At 34.2% G+C, this 18,914-nt stretch overlaps 1 protein-coding gene across 7 annotated transcripts in view; it reads right to left on the reverse strand.

Annotated features, from left to right (window-relative positions):
- The window catches only part of tmod (tropomodulin), a 70,590-nt gene that overhangs the window by 18,644 nt on the left and 33,032 nt on the right, over positions 1-18,914 (reverse strand). The window lies entirely within an intron of this gene.

The following is an 18,914-nucleotide window of genomic DNA, read 5'->3' on the forward strand; positions in this document are numbered from 1 at the left end:
GCCGGATAGATAGACCACGTGCATCAACTTGAACGGTGGCCATTCTCAATAGTGTTAGAGATAAATAAAACAATAGCTGTTATTAAATCACTTATCATCACGTGTTTTCTGTGGGTGTTAGATAGTCAAGTGGTAGGATAAATACTCATGATGTTTACTGCAGGTACTGGATTGAAAAATACTTCATTATTATGTTGAAGTTTGTATTTAAGAGAATAGAAGTGATCTTTGATAGAGTGACGAGTGTGCTTGCTATTTTAGCATGCGTGTTCTACAAAGCACCACATAATTACAAAGCCACGACATGTCAGTCGCGTAATCTATAGGTACAGATTTTTCAGTATTTAAGGTAAACATCCTGGGGTCTCGCTATAGATTCATTTAATTAGATGTTTCGGCTCTAAATATACGTTAATTTACTAAAGAAACATAAACGAAGTTACACGTAAAAGTTAATAATTAAGTTAGATGCATAGATTTTTCCATTTTGACTTATTTCGCACACAATAGTTGTACTCACACGGTGCTAATTGCAGTGTACGCGCGCTCACGACCATAAATTAGCGCATTGAATAGGCTTATTGTTTTCAAAACGATCTCTTGATAGCTATGGTTTCCGAGATTGTGAAAATATTACATGGATGTGAAGTAATAACACAAGCTGCCGCTTACATAATTTACTAATTAAAATTACGACCAAAGTGCTAGACAAGAGACTAGTCTTCAGCTATGTTAAACTACCTATGTATACTTACTGCTATACTGCCCAAGTGTAGGTTGAGACTTAAATAACTTTCTAGCATGTAAGGTTTTTCATCAGTTTCCTTCGTTGTAAAGCAAGGCTCATAAACTTTTAAAATCATGTGAGGTTTGTTTTACTTTTAGTCCTATACCTATCACTTCTCTGGGGTCGAAATAGTAAGTCACATTCAGAAACATATGCCTAAATGTACCACTCGACAGTGATATTGCAATTTTTATAATCTTATAAATTAGTAGTAAAATAATAATCCTACCTAACTTCTTGATGATTAAATACTTATCCTTAATATCTGTTACAAGGATAAGCTTAACCTGATAATGCAAGCGACAAATAAGCTTATCTACATCTACATGCATAACACACTTATTTATATAAACATACCGCAACTAACATACTTCATAATATATTATAATAACCGTAAATTAAAAAATCAAGACCTCAAGATAACAATCTATAATGGCATTTGAACATGACGTAGTCAGTCGACTTCAGTGTTGCTCCTACGCATGTTTCAATAACAATAAAGCAATAATAACCTTTCTATTTCGAAGCGTGAGATTTCAGACCTCGACCCTATATGATTTCATCAAAATAAATTGTTTATTCATATTACAATATACATTTCAAATAACAATTTCGTGATTGCCTCATTTGTAATTGCAGACTTATGAATGAGCAAGATTTGATGTATAAAAGTAGCAGCGTTGTACCTACCTACACTTGATAAATATTATAAGTTCATGTTGTCCAGAAATTATACTTTATTCTACAGAAAGCAAACCTTAGAGGATTAGGTACTTTAGTCTGGTCACGTTTTTCATAGGGACACGTAAGACTGCAGTGGTTTAGTTTGTGGATTAAATAAATGCGGTGTCACCCCGTAGATTAGATTGTCTACGGTGCTAAGGTTTCAATTGATAATAAGATACGAAGACCCACAAATTCTACCAAATTTGATAAAAGAAACTGTAAGCTCAAAGGTAGCTAGATAGATAGCTCTTAAACATAGCAGGTTTATAGTATCGTGGCTTGATTGAACATGTCATTTCCATTTTCTTTTATTATTGAATGCTTTTCTTTCTTCCATGACTCACCGTATAATTCTAGTCTACTATTAGTGCTTGTGCCCTGAGTCATGCTAACGATACAAATCTATTGTGAAGCAGGCATTAACAGTTTGTAAGGGCAATTTATAACGGTCCGCTACACAGGAAGACAGACTATGTAGTGATTGATCTGAATCGATAAACGTTTGTTCCTGTTGACCACGCGACGCTGCCGACCGCTGGCGTATCGCCAGTCCGCTATAATTGGTGGTCGCCACACCAGAGACAAGCGGTATTCTTAGCTGCCCACTCGGCCACTGGCCTTCCTACCGATACAAATGTTATTCCCACGAAAAATAAATAATAATTCCTTGCTATTCGCACTTGACCTAGTACTGGGTAGGGATGCCGCTGTATTAAAAACTCAGGTGAACAAACTTTTTTCACAAAATTACACAAGAATGAATTGACAGGAGTCAAATAAATTAGGTTATTTACAGAATTCAATGTAAAATTATATTTAAATTATGTCTGCACCTTATGCAGTATCTCCTCTAATAAGAGGTGTAAGATGGGCCCTTTTATTCGCTGGGATAATTTATGCACAAACTAAAACGAGAATTTATCGAATGCAGGAAACATCTTACCGCGAAGAAGAAGCGAGGAAAAAGATTATCCGGGATAAAGAAAATGCTATCTTGAGGGAAAAAATTGCAAAAGAAGAGAAAGAAGCTGTTAGACTGTTGGAAACAGGCAAATTATTTGATTAGGACAGTGTTTTAACAGTCAACAATAAATACGACGAGAGAAAATATACGCGATAGTAAACTTTGATGATCATCTTTCTCCTGTGAAAGTGCTATTGGAAAATTATAGAGCTTAATTAATGTGAGTTCGTGTTTCATTAATCTTTAATTATTATATTGTTCACACACAAGTAAACATGCATTCTATACATAACGATTACATAAAAGAACAATAAACTCGTGTATTGGAAAACTAATCGTGCGCCACACAATGCATTCACGCAAAGAACTTTTCATCAACTTTCTCACTGAGAAAGTTTAAGAAAAGCTATTAGATTTCACTGATAGTTATAAGAACAGCATTGTGTATGCTTGTACGTATGTTATAATGTGTGATATTGCGACACTTTCTACGGGCACCGATATACATAATAGATGTAAACATGTTTAGTATATATGTTAAGTGATTCAACACGACTTAAATTCATAATTCGTTTGTATAGTTTATCTAATACAAAATATCTGTTGTTGTATTTCAAAGTGCAGCACGCGTGACTTGTGTGTTACCAAATATGATAATACTTGTAAATATTGATAGGAAAACCTGTTTCTTTGTTACCAAATGTCTTTACTACACGATTTTGTCTGTATGCCTCTTTGAAGATATCAAGCAATGTAGGGCTGCATGTATACATATGTGCGTCCAAATCCGTTATTGAATAACTGACCGTCTTTTGCCGTATTTGCAGTACATAGTGTGTGGTTTTTTTCTTTTCTGCTTCCACGAGAAGGGCCCTTCAGCGAGAGTGGTCCACTTTTAGCATACACCACGAAACAGCTCAAAATACACTACCAGGCTTAATCTATTAAAAGATGCCACCACACGGCAAAGTTGTTGTGTTTTGGAAACAACGTGTCGGAGTGTAAGCTAACTCTGTTTCCGGTTTAGTGCAGTACGCAAAACGCAAATACTTAGAGCTTATTTACCGGTTGTTGTAGCAGCGTTACCGGTTTTTGTGAGCATAGTCAATATGGACAAGCGAAAGTTTTTTTTATTGACATGACTAAGGTCAGCTTGAGAAAATAGTTAAGAGTGAAATGGAAGAAAACACCTTTTGCTTAAAAGCAAAAATAATGATAAGTACCTACCTATATTTTGTTCTTAAAAATTTTAAATGATGAACAACAACATAATTTCACGATAACAGTTTTTCAATAACAATGTACTATTTGTACGTACGTAGATGGTAGATAAATTATGCAATAGAAATTTCCTCAGCTCCGTGCAATGAGTGCAATAAACATGAAGGCCTGTGTCGTACGACGCGGGAGTAGCAGTGCACACCGCGACGCCCCACATGCTCGATGGATAATGAAACAATAAGTTGGTCACTGAGTAAATACGATAATTGTAGAGCAATTATTATTACTTACTGCAAAGACGTCTTTTTACGCAGTTTTTTTTTGCTGCCATAGCTAGCTAGTCAATGCTATAGCTACCAAGGAAAGCCAATGCTAAAATAGCTCAGATTTGTCGATCAAGTATGTATAGCAAGTAGATAGGCTTTCAAATTAAATAAAATGAATTTAAAGAACTCTATAAAAACATTTTTTTAACAAAAATGCTTATTGTCTCATAAAACTGAACAATTTATTTATCTGTAAAAAATATTCATTGAAGACTCTATTTCGGTAACAAACATTGAACACAATATTCAAAATTACAAACCTTGAATTGAATTTAACGACATTTGTCCAAAATTGATGCGGGCTTACTGTTTGAAGGTTGTTTCAATTTCACAGCCTTGGATAAATGTCATGAAGTTGTTCCGAATTTAGATAAAGAGCAATATTCTGCTTTATATGGCATCTTTTACATAAATATTTACGACCGCAACAGCTGTATATATTTTTATTTATACATACCTATATGCACAGTGCAAGTTGCAAACTGAAACTATACTAATATTATAAAGCCGAAGAGTTTGTTTGTTTGTTTGTTTGTTTGTTTGTTTGAACGCGCTAATCTCAGGATCTACTGGTCCGATTTGAAAAATTCTTTTAGTGTTAGATAGCCCATTTATCGAGGAAGGTTATAGGCTATATAACATCACGCTACGGGCATTAGGAGCGGAGTAGCAACGAAAAATGTTACAAAAGCGGGGAAAATTATGTGACGCAGGCGAAGTTGCGCGGGTCAGCTAGTCAGTAAATATTATTCACTTAGCTAATTTCTAAAAACGCAGTGAAACCTGATAATTCATCCTGAGATTGTCAATTAAGGTCCTGGGGAGATTTTTCATGGTTAATTTTTGTGTTCCTACAGGGATGGGCATCATCCCCTGCCAGTCTATATGCGAATAACTACTATTATGGACACCTGTAATTGTCTCTAGATAATACAGTGGTCATACTTCCACGAAGCAGTGTAAAAAGGCTTCCATTCTCTTAAGAAAATATAATTCCATTTATTTGTGTCTATCATTTGCAAATATTAAAATCGTGACTTAAGACTCACTTCAGAAAATACTGTGACTACTTTACATCCAAGGGACCCGCTGCTACTAGATAAAGATTTCTAACTGTACTGTATTGAGTTGTCATTTATACATTATTCTACGTATGAAATCAAGCATCCTGTCTGCCTACAGCATCTCAATCGGATGTATTGTGCAGAATTACTAATTAATTAGTGATTTTACATGCAGCGTTCATGCACGCACCGATATCATCCGTATACATGACACATACAAATGAACGTGGGATCCTTTCCTTTTTAATGCGGTGAAAGGATTTTGAACTTCATGTATGAATAAGTATTTTATTATTCTGTGGGCAGTGCCTAAAGGATGCTTATCTTACCTGTGCGATGTGGATATAATATATATTTTGATATTACTATTTACCTTTCGATAATTCTCATTATATGTGGCTCTTGCCCTGAGGCCTATACAATATCTCAAAACGTACATAAATTATGTTCAGACTCGAAACGGGCAAGTTGGTTCCCACAAGTGCTGTCCATCGATTAGGATTCCAACCTGGTAATAGGTATGCTGTTCATAAGCATGTAGGCATGTCCCTAGGCGACTATTGTCCCAATGCACTACAAGCCATTGTTCAGTTACATTTTGTACCTGTGCGAACAAAACAGTTCTTACGACAAATTTTAATTATTATCAAGATAACGTACTTCCTTATGGTGTGATTCCACGTTAAGATAAGAGACAGGAATTCGTTGAAAATGTTTGTATTTGCTATCACCTACTCTTCGCCGTTTTAAATTTGATGAAGGTGAAATAAGTACCTTTGCCAATCAACTCTCCCTAAAAAGTGGAACGCGGTAGCGTAATTATATTTCTCTATGGTACAAATGTCGGCATAAAAAATAATTAACAATAATGGCCACGGTTTGATGGCTTTGATTGCGATATTTGGCGAAAAAGTAAACATAGCTACAAAAATGTGAGGAAATGCCGCCATTTTTCCCGCCATCATTAGGTAATGTAGGTATGACTCATGCGGCCATTAGCGCGGAAGTAAGTGGGACATTCCAGTTTTCGTATTGATCCCAGTTCCCCTAACTGGGAGTCGGCTTACAGTAATATCCCTGAATAGGTATTTAGGTACTTGGCAGTAATCTTTTCCGGTATATGGATAAATAATTTATGGCTATGCTCATGTCACTATTAGACCATATATAGTGTTGGTTCTGATTACTGCAGACTAAAATAAAATGAAATATTAAGTCACGAAATCATTTTCCATGGGGACAGGCAGGGGCCAAAGAACCACATGCTACGGTCCCTACTTAATGAAAATTACTTTTCTGATTCACGGACTCAATAAAATTATTCTATCACGATAATTTTCTTCGTTTTACTTACAAGTATTTTTCTTTCAAGATCGCCAGCCACTCAAAGAAACTGTTACGTTAATACGACAGGTTGCATTACGTCGGTAGAAACTCAAGCTCATTAGTTGTATCGCAATATTGATCGTGTAGGCTGCACTGACTGCACTCGTATGGACACGCGATCGCGTTTTTCTATTACTTAACTTACAACTTTTTACTTGCTTTTACTGGACTGGATTTATTTTTTCCCCGAGTACTAAAAATGCTAAAGAAAATAAGATTTTTTAATTAGACGTTTTGAATTTTCTTACTGATTGAATAAAGTGATAGTATAATACAAAGTCGCTTTCCACTGTTTGTTCCTATCAATGCGTAGATCTTTTACAGTACACAAAGGATTTTGATGCTGTTTTTTTTAAAGTAGATAATGTGACCAAGATGAATATTTGAGTAAAAATTGAAAAGTTTTTTGTAAAATAAAGCTGGGGGAAACGCAGCGAGCTGCTAGTCTTAACTTAAATAAAAAAAATTGTGAGCTTTGACACGTTATTATCCAACAAAAAGATGGCATTAAGCTGTTATTTAACACTTATTTCTCATTCGAAAGTTACCATATTGGCACAAAAACGTTTACCAATGACCCGTGGCAACGACAAGCATAGACTTTATGGGCACTTTTTAAAACTCTTTTATCTAGAAAGTGTTCCGTTAAGTAGTTGAGAGTTTAGAATACGTTATCAGTCTACCGTTGAATGCTCCCCTCGTGTGCACGGTTCGGTGAGCACCAGGAAACAACAAGGAATACGTTACATTAAGATAATTGAAGAATTAATATTATACGTTATTTTTATTTTTAAATTACTTAATGTGCGTCTTTTGTTGGTCTTAAGTCTTAACGACTTCGAAGATAGAGTTCTAGATTAAATTATTTACTTACACATTTCGCTGACACTCTTTATGCGCAAATGTAGACACGCAAAATAATGTTGTGTAAGATGAATAAAATTTCTAAATATGCATTCAAACGAGGTGATGAAAAATCAATTTTGATGATAAAGTCGTTAACATTATTCATCAATTAAGTAAATAGTTTAGAGTGGTGTTTATAATTCGTCAATAATAACTGGAATCAAATCAAATATATTTATCAATGAACTACAAATAATAAGAAGGCAATCAGCGAATCAAGAAAATCAGCGACCTATTAAATACCGATAATGAATATTGTTAAATAATAAATTGCCACCACGGTCATTTCAATATGGGCCGATTTTGTAATTGTTGTTTTATGGCGTTTAATTGGCCCCTTGTTAGGTTTATAGAACTAAGAGGAACCGCTACCATTGATTAAATTCTAATACCATATTTCGGATGGGCATACTCTACATCTTCTTATTCAACAGAAATATAATAAAAAATCCAATAGTATATTTGTATCGCGTGATTGAAAATGTCTGCAGTTGGCATGTCTGGAAACGGCTCCAGTTATTCAAAAAATCCCGTTAAGGGTACACCTACTCGTAATCGACAATCCCATATTCGTGTACTGCACTCACCGAACCAGTTCAGTTAATTCGTTTTCTTTTTTTTAATCGCAGGAAACGCATTTATCACTTCTAATTTGAATATTTAAATATCAAGTTTATAAATATTAGATCACAAGCATAATAATGTATTTACGTAACATAATAAATGCTAATTTTCCAATGTTATTATTAAACAACGGAGTTAAATAATATAGCGGCGAGAAAGTAGATTTTTGCAAATTAATTACTGTTTAATAGACTATTAAACATTGTGATTGAATTACCATAATTTTACGCTCTTACTTTTTAAATGGAGTGACTAAATTGATACCATAATTACGCACTAGTTTAAAAAATAATAAAAAAAAATATTACACAAAGTCGCCATTTTTGTTGTTTAGCGTTACCGAACTGAATAAAATTCAATTAACTTGACATCGTGGTTTTTAATATTCGTCTGGAAACTTGCAATTTTTTGCATGACCGACTTGGTGTCCCGTTACTTATAACCGGTTGTGCTCCACTGTGTGTCATTATTTACGGCTTCGTGAACATTGTAAAAACGGGTCACAAAAAACAATTAATACTTACTAACATTTACAAATGTGATCGACATAAGTTCTTATGGCTAAGTAATATTTATACATATCACTGTATCCGAAGATAGCGATCCGGACTGTTTGTAGACTGGCTTGAACTTAGCCAACTAAGTGTCCTTTTATGAAACGCATGAAATTATTGACGATTTATAAGAAAGAACGTGCCAATGGTCACCATAATCAACACAAAAGACGGACTAAGAACTAAATAAGACGAAGATTATAAGAAATAATCAATTACTTTAAAGGCTTATTTATTAGTCCTTTTATATCCTTGCCAAAATTAGAATATGTAAATATTATGCTGAACATAAAACTTTCAATAACTACTTACCGTTTTAATAATAAAATTGTAAATGTCAAGAAGATACAAAATATACTTAGTATACGCTTCGTCACTTTGCGTCACTACAGTGCTTTCAGTTTACGATTCTGTGATTGCTTCAAAATACAAAATTGCAACAAACTTGACAATTTTATTGTATCGGAAAATACTGAACGTCTGTTGAAGTGGATATTGAGGCCAATGACTGCTACAATTTATGATATTCGAATTAAATGTGACCCAATGTGTTACCGATATTGCGTGCATATAGTGTAGTACAGTAAGAACACAATTCATATCTACGCTTAGGGAAGTACCGTGTTCTTCGCTCCAAACACACATATTTCTTTGCAAACGTATATGTATTATTAATATTAAAGTTTATTAACCATAAAGTTAGCTTCGTAATGATAATTTTATTAAAATTATACCTTATAGCGGGACTTGGTTTCATGTGTAAGTTTGTATCGGCGGAATCGGCTATACAAACAAGCCTGAGTATTTCGAAATAGATTCCAAATTATTAATAACTGAGCAAATATAGACAAGATGCACCGTAAATATAATGTAGTTGGCTTTAGGCAGCACTTGTATTTTATGATAAAGTGTATCTACAATCTATAGGCACACGATAGCATACATGTACACGATGCAAGATTCGAAGTTTCTTATAGCGATGAGATACGGCTCAAAAGAACATGTATTAACAGGAATCGAAAACCTGGAAACCAATACAGACTTCTTCTTGCCAAGATATAAATTATTTGAATCCCCAGTTGATGTTCAAATTTTGTATAATCCAAATTTAAATGTAAACGTATATATTATTGTCTAGACTGCAAACAGTATTACTGAATCATATAGGCATCTAGACGGCTCACCGACACGAACAAATCATATGATTTACAAGCTTTTCCTTGTACCTAAACATTCCCAGTTTCTATTAATAAACGTTTAACAACATTATTCTAAAGTTTGGCGTCTAACCTCCGCGCTCCGCTGGCGCAGTGGCTGTAAATTTAAAAGCCATTCAACTCTGATAGAGATCGTAAAGATTTTAATATTTGTAGTTTTATGCGTAACTATATCTTAAATATTGCAACTATGCAATACCTACTATGCATGTAAATTATGTACAAAAACTGTTATGGTATTAGTGTAGAATCTGTAAATTTTCATATAAACCAAAGTTAAGGTTTTGTTAAGCAGTAATTCAATAAGATATTGGGAATGGGTGTAATGCATCGTTACAATACCAAATTAACTCGGAACCATGAGGCATGAACCGTAAAGCAAATAAAATCGACTAATGGAGTCTGAACCTAGAAATTAATCGAACTGAATGATCGACAACAATGGCTCTAATTAGAACAACGGCTATCGCAAATCGATCAAATGCATCGAATCGATTCGACACATTTCACGATACGCTCTCATGGTTCATTTTGCTGAGCGAACGTTATCGGTAGAAATGAAAAGTGTGGCTTAATGCCGTAAACAATTGCGTGAGAGACTCCTATATTTAGAAGTAGGTGAATGAGAAGTCTGACCTATCAACGGTATGCTGTATTTGGATTCATCGCCGTTTTATTTCTTGTTACTGTTGCAGTAAGCCCAACACAATGTAGCATTACATGCATATTTATGTATGGTAATCTTGTCTTCTATGTAACGTTTGCAATCGTAAAAAGATAGTACCTAACTTACTAAAGGAAAAGTCTTTATATAGAAGCGATGACTAACGTACTGTAAGTAGGCAAATTTCTAGACTTACGGCAGTGCGCAGTGAGCAAGGGTAGTTAAACAAAATATCATGGTTTAAACATAAACATTGTGGGTGTTGACTGGAGTTATTATTATAATTCAGTGACGTCAACACTGACCCTATAATCTTACAGCAACAGTCTAATTAAACATTCAACGGGATTAATGAATGTTCTACTTTTTGTATTGCATGTACGTTCTGAAATATAAAATTCTTCTTCGTCGTTTGTTCCGTTACTGGTTATCTACGAAACTCACTAATTATGCCCCTGGAGGTCTGCGGGAAACAATGCTTGTTAGGTCTGTTGATGACCATGCAATCTGGACTAAATCTGAGCCCCTCTTATCGCCTTAATTAAACTAACAAATAGTTTAATACCGTAACATCTGCCTGTATTTTGCAAGCAAATACAGTTGGTAGATTGCGACTTGTGACTAGAATTTTTAAAGCATATGGGTAGAGGTTAAAACATTTTTAAATTACATCACGCGTATCCGTCATAGTTATGAAATATATATTTCGTCTGGACACAATATTGTTCCAAAACTAATATTTATTGTAGCAATATCTACGGTACACATTACGTGCACGTGGCGTGACGTAAGACACGTATGTGATTCTTTTCGTTCTGAAAACATTACGTCACATTTCGTCGATTAGTCAATGAGATCAAACATTTGACAAGTACAAAAGAGTTGTCAAGAAAATTCGAATTTTCGAACGAACAGATTTGGTGTAACCTTGTTGACGCGGCGGGAATATTTTTCTGCGAATTATTTGTTTTCACGAATACCCTCCGATTTAAAATTCCAAACAATAAATAAATCATTCATGTAACGGGTTCCAAATAGTTAATCTATTTCGAGCGTGATATTTCCCACTGCAATATAATAAATAGGATGGACTGGACTGTGGACATTCCTTGCCTTGGTCGCGACATTATTATGAAGGTCAGATGATACGCCCACTCATAGACAACAATATTTGTCTCATTTCCTAGTTCTAAACTTTTAAGTGGGTCTAGGTGGGAATAATCAACTTTATTTATGTCGGAAATATGTTATTTGTATATCATCACCGAGAAATATTGCGAGAACCTATATAAATGGCGAAGGTCTTTGTAAAAATAAACAGTTTTATAGCCGTCCCGAACAACAACTGTTTGTGTACGAAATCCTTCACAATGATGTTTGTGCACTTTGAAATTTAAATCAAATCCTAAAGTATTATCTGTTTACGACTAGGACCAATTGGAGTAAGAGGATTGCGATTACATCAGAGAAATTATTATAAAAGGCCCTTTTAGGTATTTGAATAAAATTTAATTAGTTTTCTGAATAAGCTATAAGGTTCAGATACAAACACCACCTATGTCACCTCCATAGCAGATATAGCAACATACTCCTAGAATTAATATACTCCAGAGTTTCATAAAATCAATAGTAGGTGAGTTGGCCAGTCGCAACATATTGCTTTCGATTTCCGGCGGAGTACGTAGTTTAGTTGGCCCATATATTCCCATTGACGCAATCGAACAGCATCGCCCTTGAGTCGTGTACCGTTGCAGTATTTCACCAACTTTACGACTGACTGATCAAAGATGTTCGGCGAAAGTTGTGAGAAAAACTCAATGTGAAGAAAGTTTGAAAGTACAAGAGTTGTGATCGTGAATTGAATTTGAATTTAGAGGTGACGAGCGTAGTGAGATTTGTTTTGTTTTTCTAATTTCGAGAAGCTTGTTGTTTTATTTTCGACTAGCTTCTGCCCTTCTGGTAAAGGTACCCTACCTTAGATATTCGTATGGGTTATAAACTATAGGTTTACAAAATTTCACGGAAATCCGGTGAGTTGTTTTTGCGTGAACGAGTAACAAACATACTTAGATATAGATCTTTTAAGTTTATATTATAATATTATTAGTATGTTATAAACGTATGGGCGTTTAAAAATAAAACATGAGTCGTTGTGTCGATTATTTACTCGTATTCGCGTGATTTCGTTGAAGGTCGAAGGATCAATATTACATTTCAGTAGCTACTTACCTAATACCATATGTATGTAATACCAAGTGGAGGATAAATACAGCTTAGAATTGTTAAATTATTCTTGTGCCGACTTTCAATAACAATAACAACAACTAATTAGTTCATGGTTAATATATATATAATATATAATATCAATGCAATTGTTACACGAATAAGGTAAAATATTCCGCAGGTTTCGATACCTATTGAATTGTATTTGTTTATTTGTATTGTGGTATGTAAGATATAGTCCAACGACTTAGTAGAGAGCCTTATATGCAAGCTTCGTTTTTGGCGGAGTTGTACAAAACTCAGAATTTAGAACACCACTGACCCGTAGGAGCGCGCGAGCGTAAAAAACCCTTCTGTTTTCTATACGCAGGCGTAAACGGTGGTCTGTTTAGATTTTTGATACAGCTACTTACCCAATTTTAGAAATACTTATAAAAGTTCATTATAATCTGAATAAATCGCATGCCGAAACTCTCTCCTAGAGTGATGGAGTACAATAATCAGTGTATTTAAAAAAAATATTAAAGCATTTATTTTTATTATTACAATTCGAGATGTTGCAAAGAAGCTTTTATTTTTTGTACTCCCGTATTGGCCAAATGTACAAATTTTAATGAGCAATATGTGCAAAGTGCATACAGATGTCTGCTGCCAGGTTCATTGTTTTGTTTTTAACTTTATATTATTGAAGTGCTAAATCACGTTATAGTGATAGCCATTACATTGTCCGTATCTAAATCATATCAGTTGGCAAGGATTCTAATGGACTATATAAATCTTATCACGGATAATTCATGACTTTAAAATATCTCCATTGTTTATTTGTAAACACTTATTAATATACTTTTTAGTGCTGGATTTAGCATGATTGAAGCACTTTTTATGATACTATTAGTACCTATTATTTAAGTGAGTATAACGTTTGCAGAAATGTATGTCCGTCAATGATACCTCGGGAAATTGTAATTATACGTGTAATAATTTGTTCAAAATAAGATACGTATAACGATTCAGAGAGACTTAGAGTTTATAATTCTCTACCACTAACCAATTTTGTATGAAAAACGATCAGCACCTCTAGCTTAATTTAAAAGAAATACTTTCTTTAAAATAATATCACGAAGGCTATACAATAGTATCAAGGCAGGAATTGGGACTATTTAAGTTATATACAGAACTCTGCCACAACTCTACTAAGTGCACTGAATAGTTTTTTCTTGAAATCTTAAACAATGGACAATTTGTTCATTTATAAATCCTTTAATTATAAATATACCTCTAATTACATAAGTAAGATGAATTACCAACGTTTATTCTCCAGAAAGCTCGCAAGCAATTAATAAGTAATTTGGCATTAATACGATAATAATTTAAGAGTAATTAAATACGTGATTAGTATGTGTCACATGACTTCGCGTGAATAAGCATCCGGTGTGCATAGTTGGACTAAAGCTCACATAATTCATTTACTTGGTGTTATTATGAATTTATTGCCTCACACGTTGCCTTATTAAATGGAACCAAAAATATAACTATCGCAACATAAATATAAGTATAGTTCATAGATCGCTATATATATTACAAAATACTATGCCAAAAAATATTATAGGGATTGTACGTGTATATTATTTTAGCCTATTGTATTAAAAGTGACTGTTGTATTTTTCTAAATGTTTTTTTGACAAGAAAAAACACCAACTCCATCGGCAATAAATAAAGAAATTATTTGTCAAAGATTTTACATTATGGGTAAGTGTTAATAATTGACTTACTAAAGTTACAACTTTTACCGTATAGTCTCTATGAAAAAACTTGGCTCTACATAATTTTTCGGACGATACCTAATCTACCATAATGCCAGATTTTACCAAAAACACCTTAGAAGTTTAGTTGTAATAGCGTAACAGACAAACGGCCAGTCAGGATCATTATTACTCATCATAATATCATCACATAATTTTCATACATTTTTGTTTCAGAAAAATAAAACCTGACTGCCAACGCCATCTGTCGGTAGCTTCTATAAATTATGTCTGGAATTGAATAAAACTTTCCCAGTACTGCTCAGTAGCTGGTACTGGCTGGATTCAATTTGTATACAAACGTGTTAGGCAGACGTGAGCTGCAAATCACGACTTTATCCGTGAGACTAGTCCCTTTTATAGGTAGCTATTGCTTATGGAAACTGCTATATAGAATAGTATTATTGTATATTACGATTACCTAATCACTCTAATCAGTTACTACTTGCTTATGTATATGCTTCTATGGAGTAGCCCAAAAAAGAAATTATTGATGTTTACCTAATCAGGTAAAATCACTAAGTATAGATCTATTAGATCTGCAATAAAAACGTAGGTACATTCTACTATGGCTAAGGTACATCTACTCACACTTCACTAATTAGAATTTCTTTCTTCTCATAAAGAAAAGCAAGCAAAGAAATCCAGTTTCTTACTAGCAACCCACTATAATAATTTTCAAGCCAATTGCATATTATCCAACCTGTCACCGCTCGGCGAGATTTTAATACATCCTCTATTAAACTTTACAACAGAAATAACGAATTATCTCTAATAACCACTAATAAGCTTAATTAGCTGCGAACAAAACCACAATAAAACACAGACTAGCAATTCTAAAACAACATAATAATATAATGAAGTTATACACCCGTCATTACATCTGAAAAATGTTTTTTACGATTCCATTCTGCAATATGAATGTTGATGTTGGATGCAAAATTAGCCCGGGATTAGTACCAGTGACGCGTACACTCATGGAGCCACTGTACGTACAATTTCAACATCTTTGTTCCCCCTTTATCACTGATTCATAAGCTGTACCCTTGAACTGACAACTAAACTGCCTACGTACATTACGAGCAGATTATTTCGAAAAACAGTGACATTTCTCTGATGTATCTTTACAAATAGATATTACGTGTACTATGAGATCTCTCTGCGTATTGTTATGACATTGCCGCAGATATCGTGTCACCTAATCTTCTCGATAACGTAACGATGTTGTTTTTCTGGAGTATTCACATTGCCGTGGCCGAGAAACATTTCTTTCGCGCCGGTCTATTTCGAGCCTACAGTGTAAGTTTGACCGAGTCAAACGAGATTATTAACCCTTACGCTTTATCACTAAACAAACGTAAAGTTGACCTTTATGATTCATACGATTCGCATCCGCGCTTTCTATTTACACACAACCTTGCTAGAATTTTATTTTTAAACGCAATGCTTTTATTTGATATCCAAAAATGTACGTATCTCGCTGAAGCGGAGCAGTTGGATCTATTTTAGATTCGCCTGCACGCAATTCTACAACGTCGTATTTTAAAATGTTTCCGTCAAACGAATTTCATCGCTATTCCGTTTTGCTAAAGTATGTTTTTGTTTGTATTCCCAAGTATGTAAACAAAAAACTGAACTTTTACATTGGCTTTTTAATTCAATGCTTGGTTCCCTTATTTATGTGACAAAAATGAGCTATTAAATAGTTTTATACATCCATAAATTAATCGTCTAAAAGCAAAAAATGCAAAAGTCTTATCGATTCTGAAGTCTTTCAGTGTCTTCGCGCCATTACGCCAATCACGCTGAAAGGAAAAAAAACGCGCGAAACGTTTTTTTTTGTGAGACTTGTCATTGTCTGTGAAATGAACAAGTCGCACATTGTCCACAGCGTGTAAGTCCTAGTATATTGAAGGTGTTTTTGGCTCAAAGACTGTTAGTTGGTGTCGGCAATTAGCACTTTTCCGCGGCTGTCATCGACCTGTGTGATGAAACTGTTTACAACTGACAGCGTGCACTTATGGCGTCATCGTCATTGTTAATATTGGCCCAGCGGACGAGTAATGCGGTACTTAGAGCTTTTAACTAATTAATTCAACGTGTTTTACACGAATGGGTATGAAATCAACGCACAATTAACGTGATAGTTGAGTGGAAATGTTCGCAGAAATAGCGACAGTTATTCTTGTGACATGAAAACTTTAGTAATGTTGGCAATATTGCAGCAGAACTTGGTGTCAAGAAACTAAGACTATAAAGGCATAACTGATGCCCAGTTTTCGAGGCGCACTCAGCGGTAGTTTATCTATGCAAACGGTTTTTTTATATGAGTTTTCACGCTATTGAATAAATAAACTACCCCTAAATGTGCTTCAGAAACCAGGGGTCAGTGGTACAATTTTAAAGAAGAAGAAGAAGAGAAGATTACAAGAAAAATGTTCACTAATACATAAAGTTCGAGTGCTAATTGCTCTACGATAAAAAAAATCCAGAGTCGAAAGACTGACAAGCGATTAGAGTTATTTATATGCGGAAATGGAGTATTTACACGTTTCTTTAATTACGTTACACATTTTAACATAAACAGCGCTTACTTTTTCCACGATACATGCGTGAATCGATAAATGCTGGCTGAAAACTGCAGTTTGTTTGAAATACCAAACATTGGTGTTCTGTTTACACAATTCTCACTTTTACGAGTACCTGAAGTACATAGTATTTGACCTGACGAATTAGTTGTAAAATGTAGGTACCTACTATAAAAAATAATTAAGTTCTGTCTGAAAGAGCTTAAAGTATGAAAAGTAAACGATAAATCTTGCTTTCAGAGGATATTTTAAAGCATACCAGAGTGAAAATTTCAAAAAGGAGAAAATTAAAGTAAGTCTTGATTTTCAAAGTGAATTAAGTAATCATTTATTATATGATGATTAATTCCTTTACTTATACGCTTATAGCAGTGCAGGTGTCTATTTTCAAATGTTTTTGTTTAGTCTATATCGGGATAATATTCTAGTGTGAAAGCTTCTACGTCAACCCTACCATAGAGAATATAAACAATTCTCATCGGGGCAAAGTGCAATGACCTGTAGTGGATACTTTCCAGATTTTTATTACAATGTTCTTTCTACAATGTTTTGATTAGTTTGATATATTAAATTGGCAGTTTACAGGCGTAATTATTAATTCAGTAGACGTGAAAAAATTTATTGAGGTCAGTTATCAGTTCGTGTTTGCGTAAGACTTTTCAACGCTGATTTTGAATGTAATGAAAAATTCGTGGCACTGATTTTTTGTTTACTACATGTTTGAAAGAGATTTTCCTTGTTAGACACGCGTAGTCTTAAAGAATATAGGGCGAACATTAGGAAAATGTGTACTACAAGTGGTACAAAGATGTTTTCATCCATGTTGTACAGATTTGGAAAGTTACATTTTTTTTACGATAACGTGTCAATTTTAAATATTTTCGTAGTCGAAGTAAATTTTTCTACTGCTTTCTAGGTTATGTTATTCTCTTTTCATAATGAGGCCACGTTTTCTAATTACGAATGATTAGTAGCAGCATAAAACATGCACATGTACCTGTTTCATTTAAGTTTGCAGGCTACCAACATTGTCTCAAGGAAACTAATATTTCAGTATGTGGAGCAATGGATGCAATGAATCATACACATTGTTTACACTGTGTTTTCTAAATTAAACATTGTTATACTTCGAACAAATTTAGAAAATGTTTAGGAATATAACAGCTTATTTCTTAATTTCTAAGTGCGTCGAATCAATGCCGCAAATTTGCCTACTTTGATAGTTCCATCTATACCTTTCACAGCGATACTAAATTTTACAATGGATAGTTTATGCGCATAACTTATTTTATAACAGTTACACAAGATTTTTAATAAGCGTCAAGCTACGCGCTCATACTCCTAAAATTAATTAAAAAACAACGGAACTCTATCATTTACTCTATGCTTCCAAGAACATATTGTTGTCATAATTTCTTCATTTTGTTGGAGAGAAGATTTCCAATTACAAAATGTTCCATTGTTCGAAACAAAAGGCCATTCAGTGCGCATGCACATAATGTCAACGTGTATTCAATTGTCTTCGGTTGGTACACAATACACACGACTTTGGTCCACGCTTTACATTAACGTAAGCTCGTCGTGATTCATATTACGACACGAACTTGAGTTTCTGTTGTGCTAAACACACGAACTCCGCCGTTCACTCATTTTAGAACTACACTCATTAAAAATGGATTAACATCATAATAAAGATGCTACTTTATAAGTTTATCCGACGCTTTTCATATTTTCAGCGAGTTATTGGGACTATAATTTGAATTAAGCGTCGGCGTCTTGGCAAAGCTAATTACGAGTACCATCAAATGTAAGGAAAATAGAATCCTTAGCATCCAGTTTTAGATAAAAAGATGTTTACGTAG

The sequence above is a fragment of the Anticarsia gemmatalis genome, chromosome 6, assembly GCF_050436995.1.
Source record: "Anticarsia gemmatalis isolate Benzon Research Colony breed Stoneville strain chromosome 6, ilAntGemm2 primary, whole genome shotgun sequence".
NCBI lineage: Eukaryota > Metazoa > Arthropoda > Insecta > Lepidoptera > Erebidae > Anticarsia > Anticarsia gemmatalis.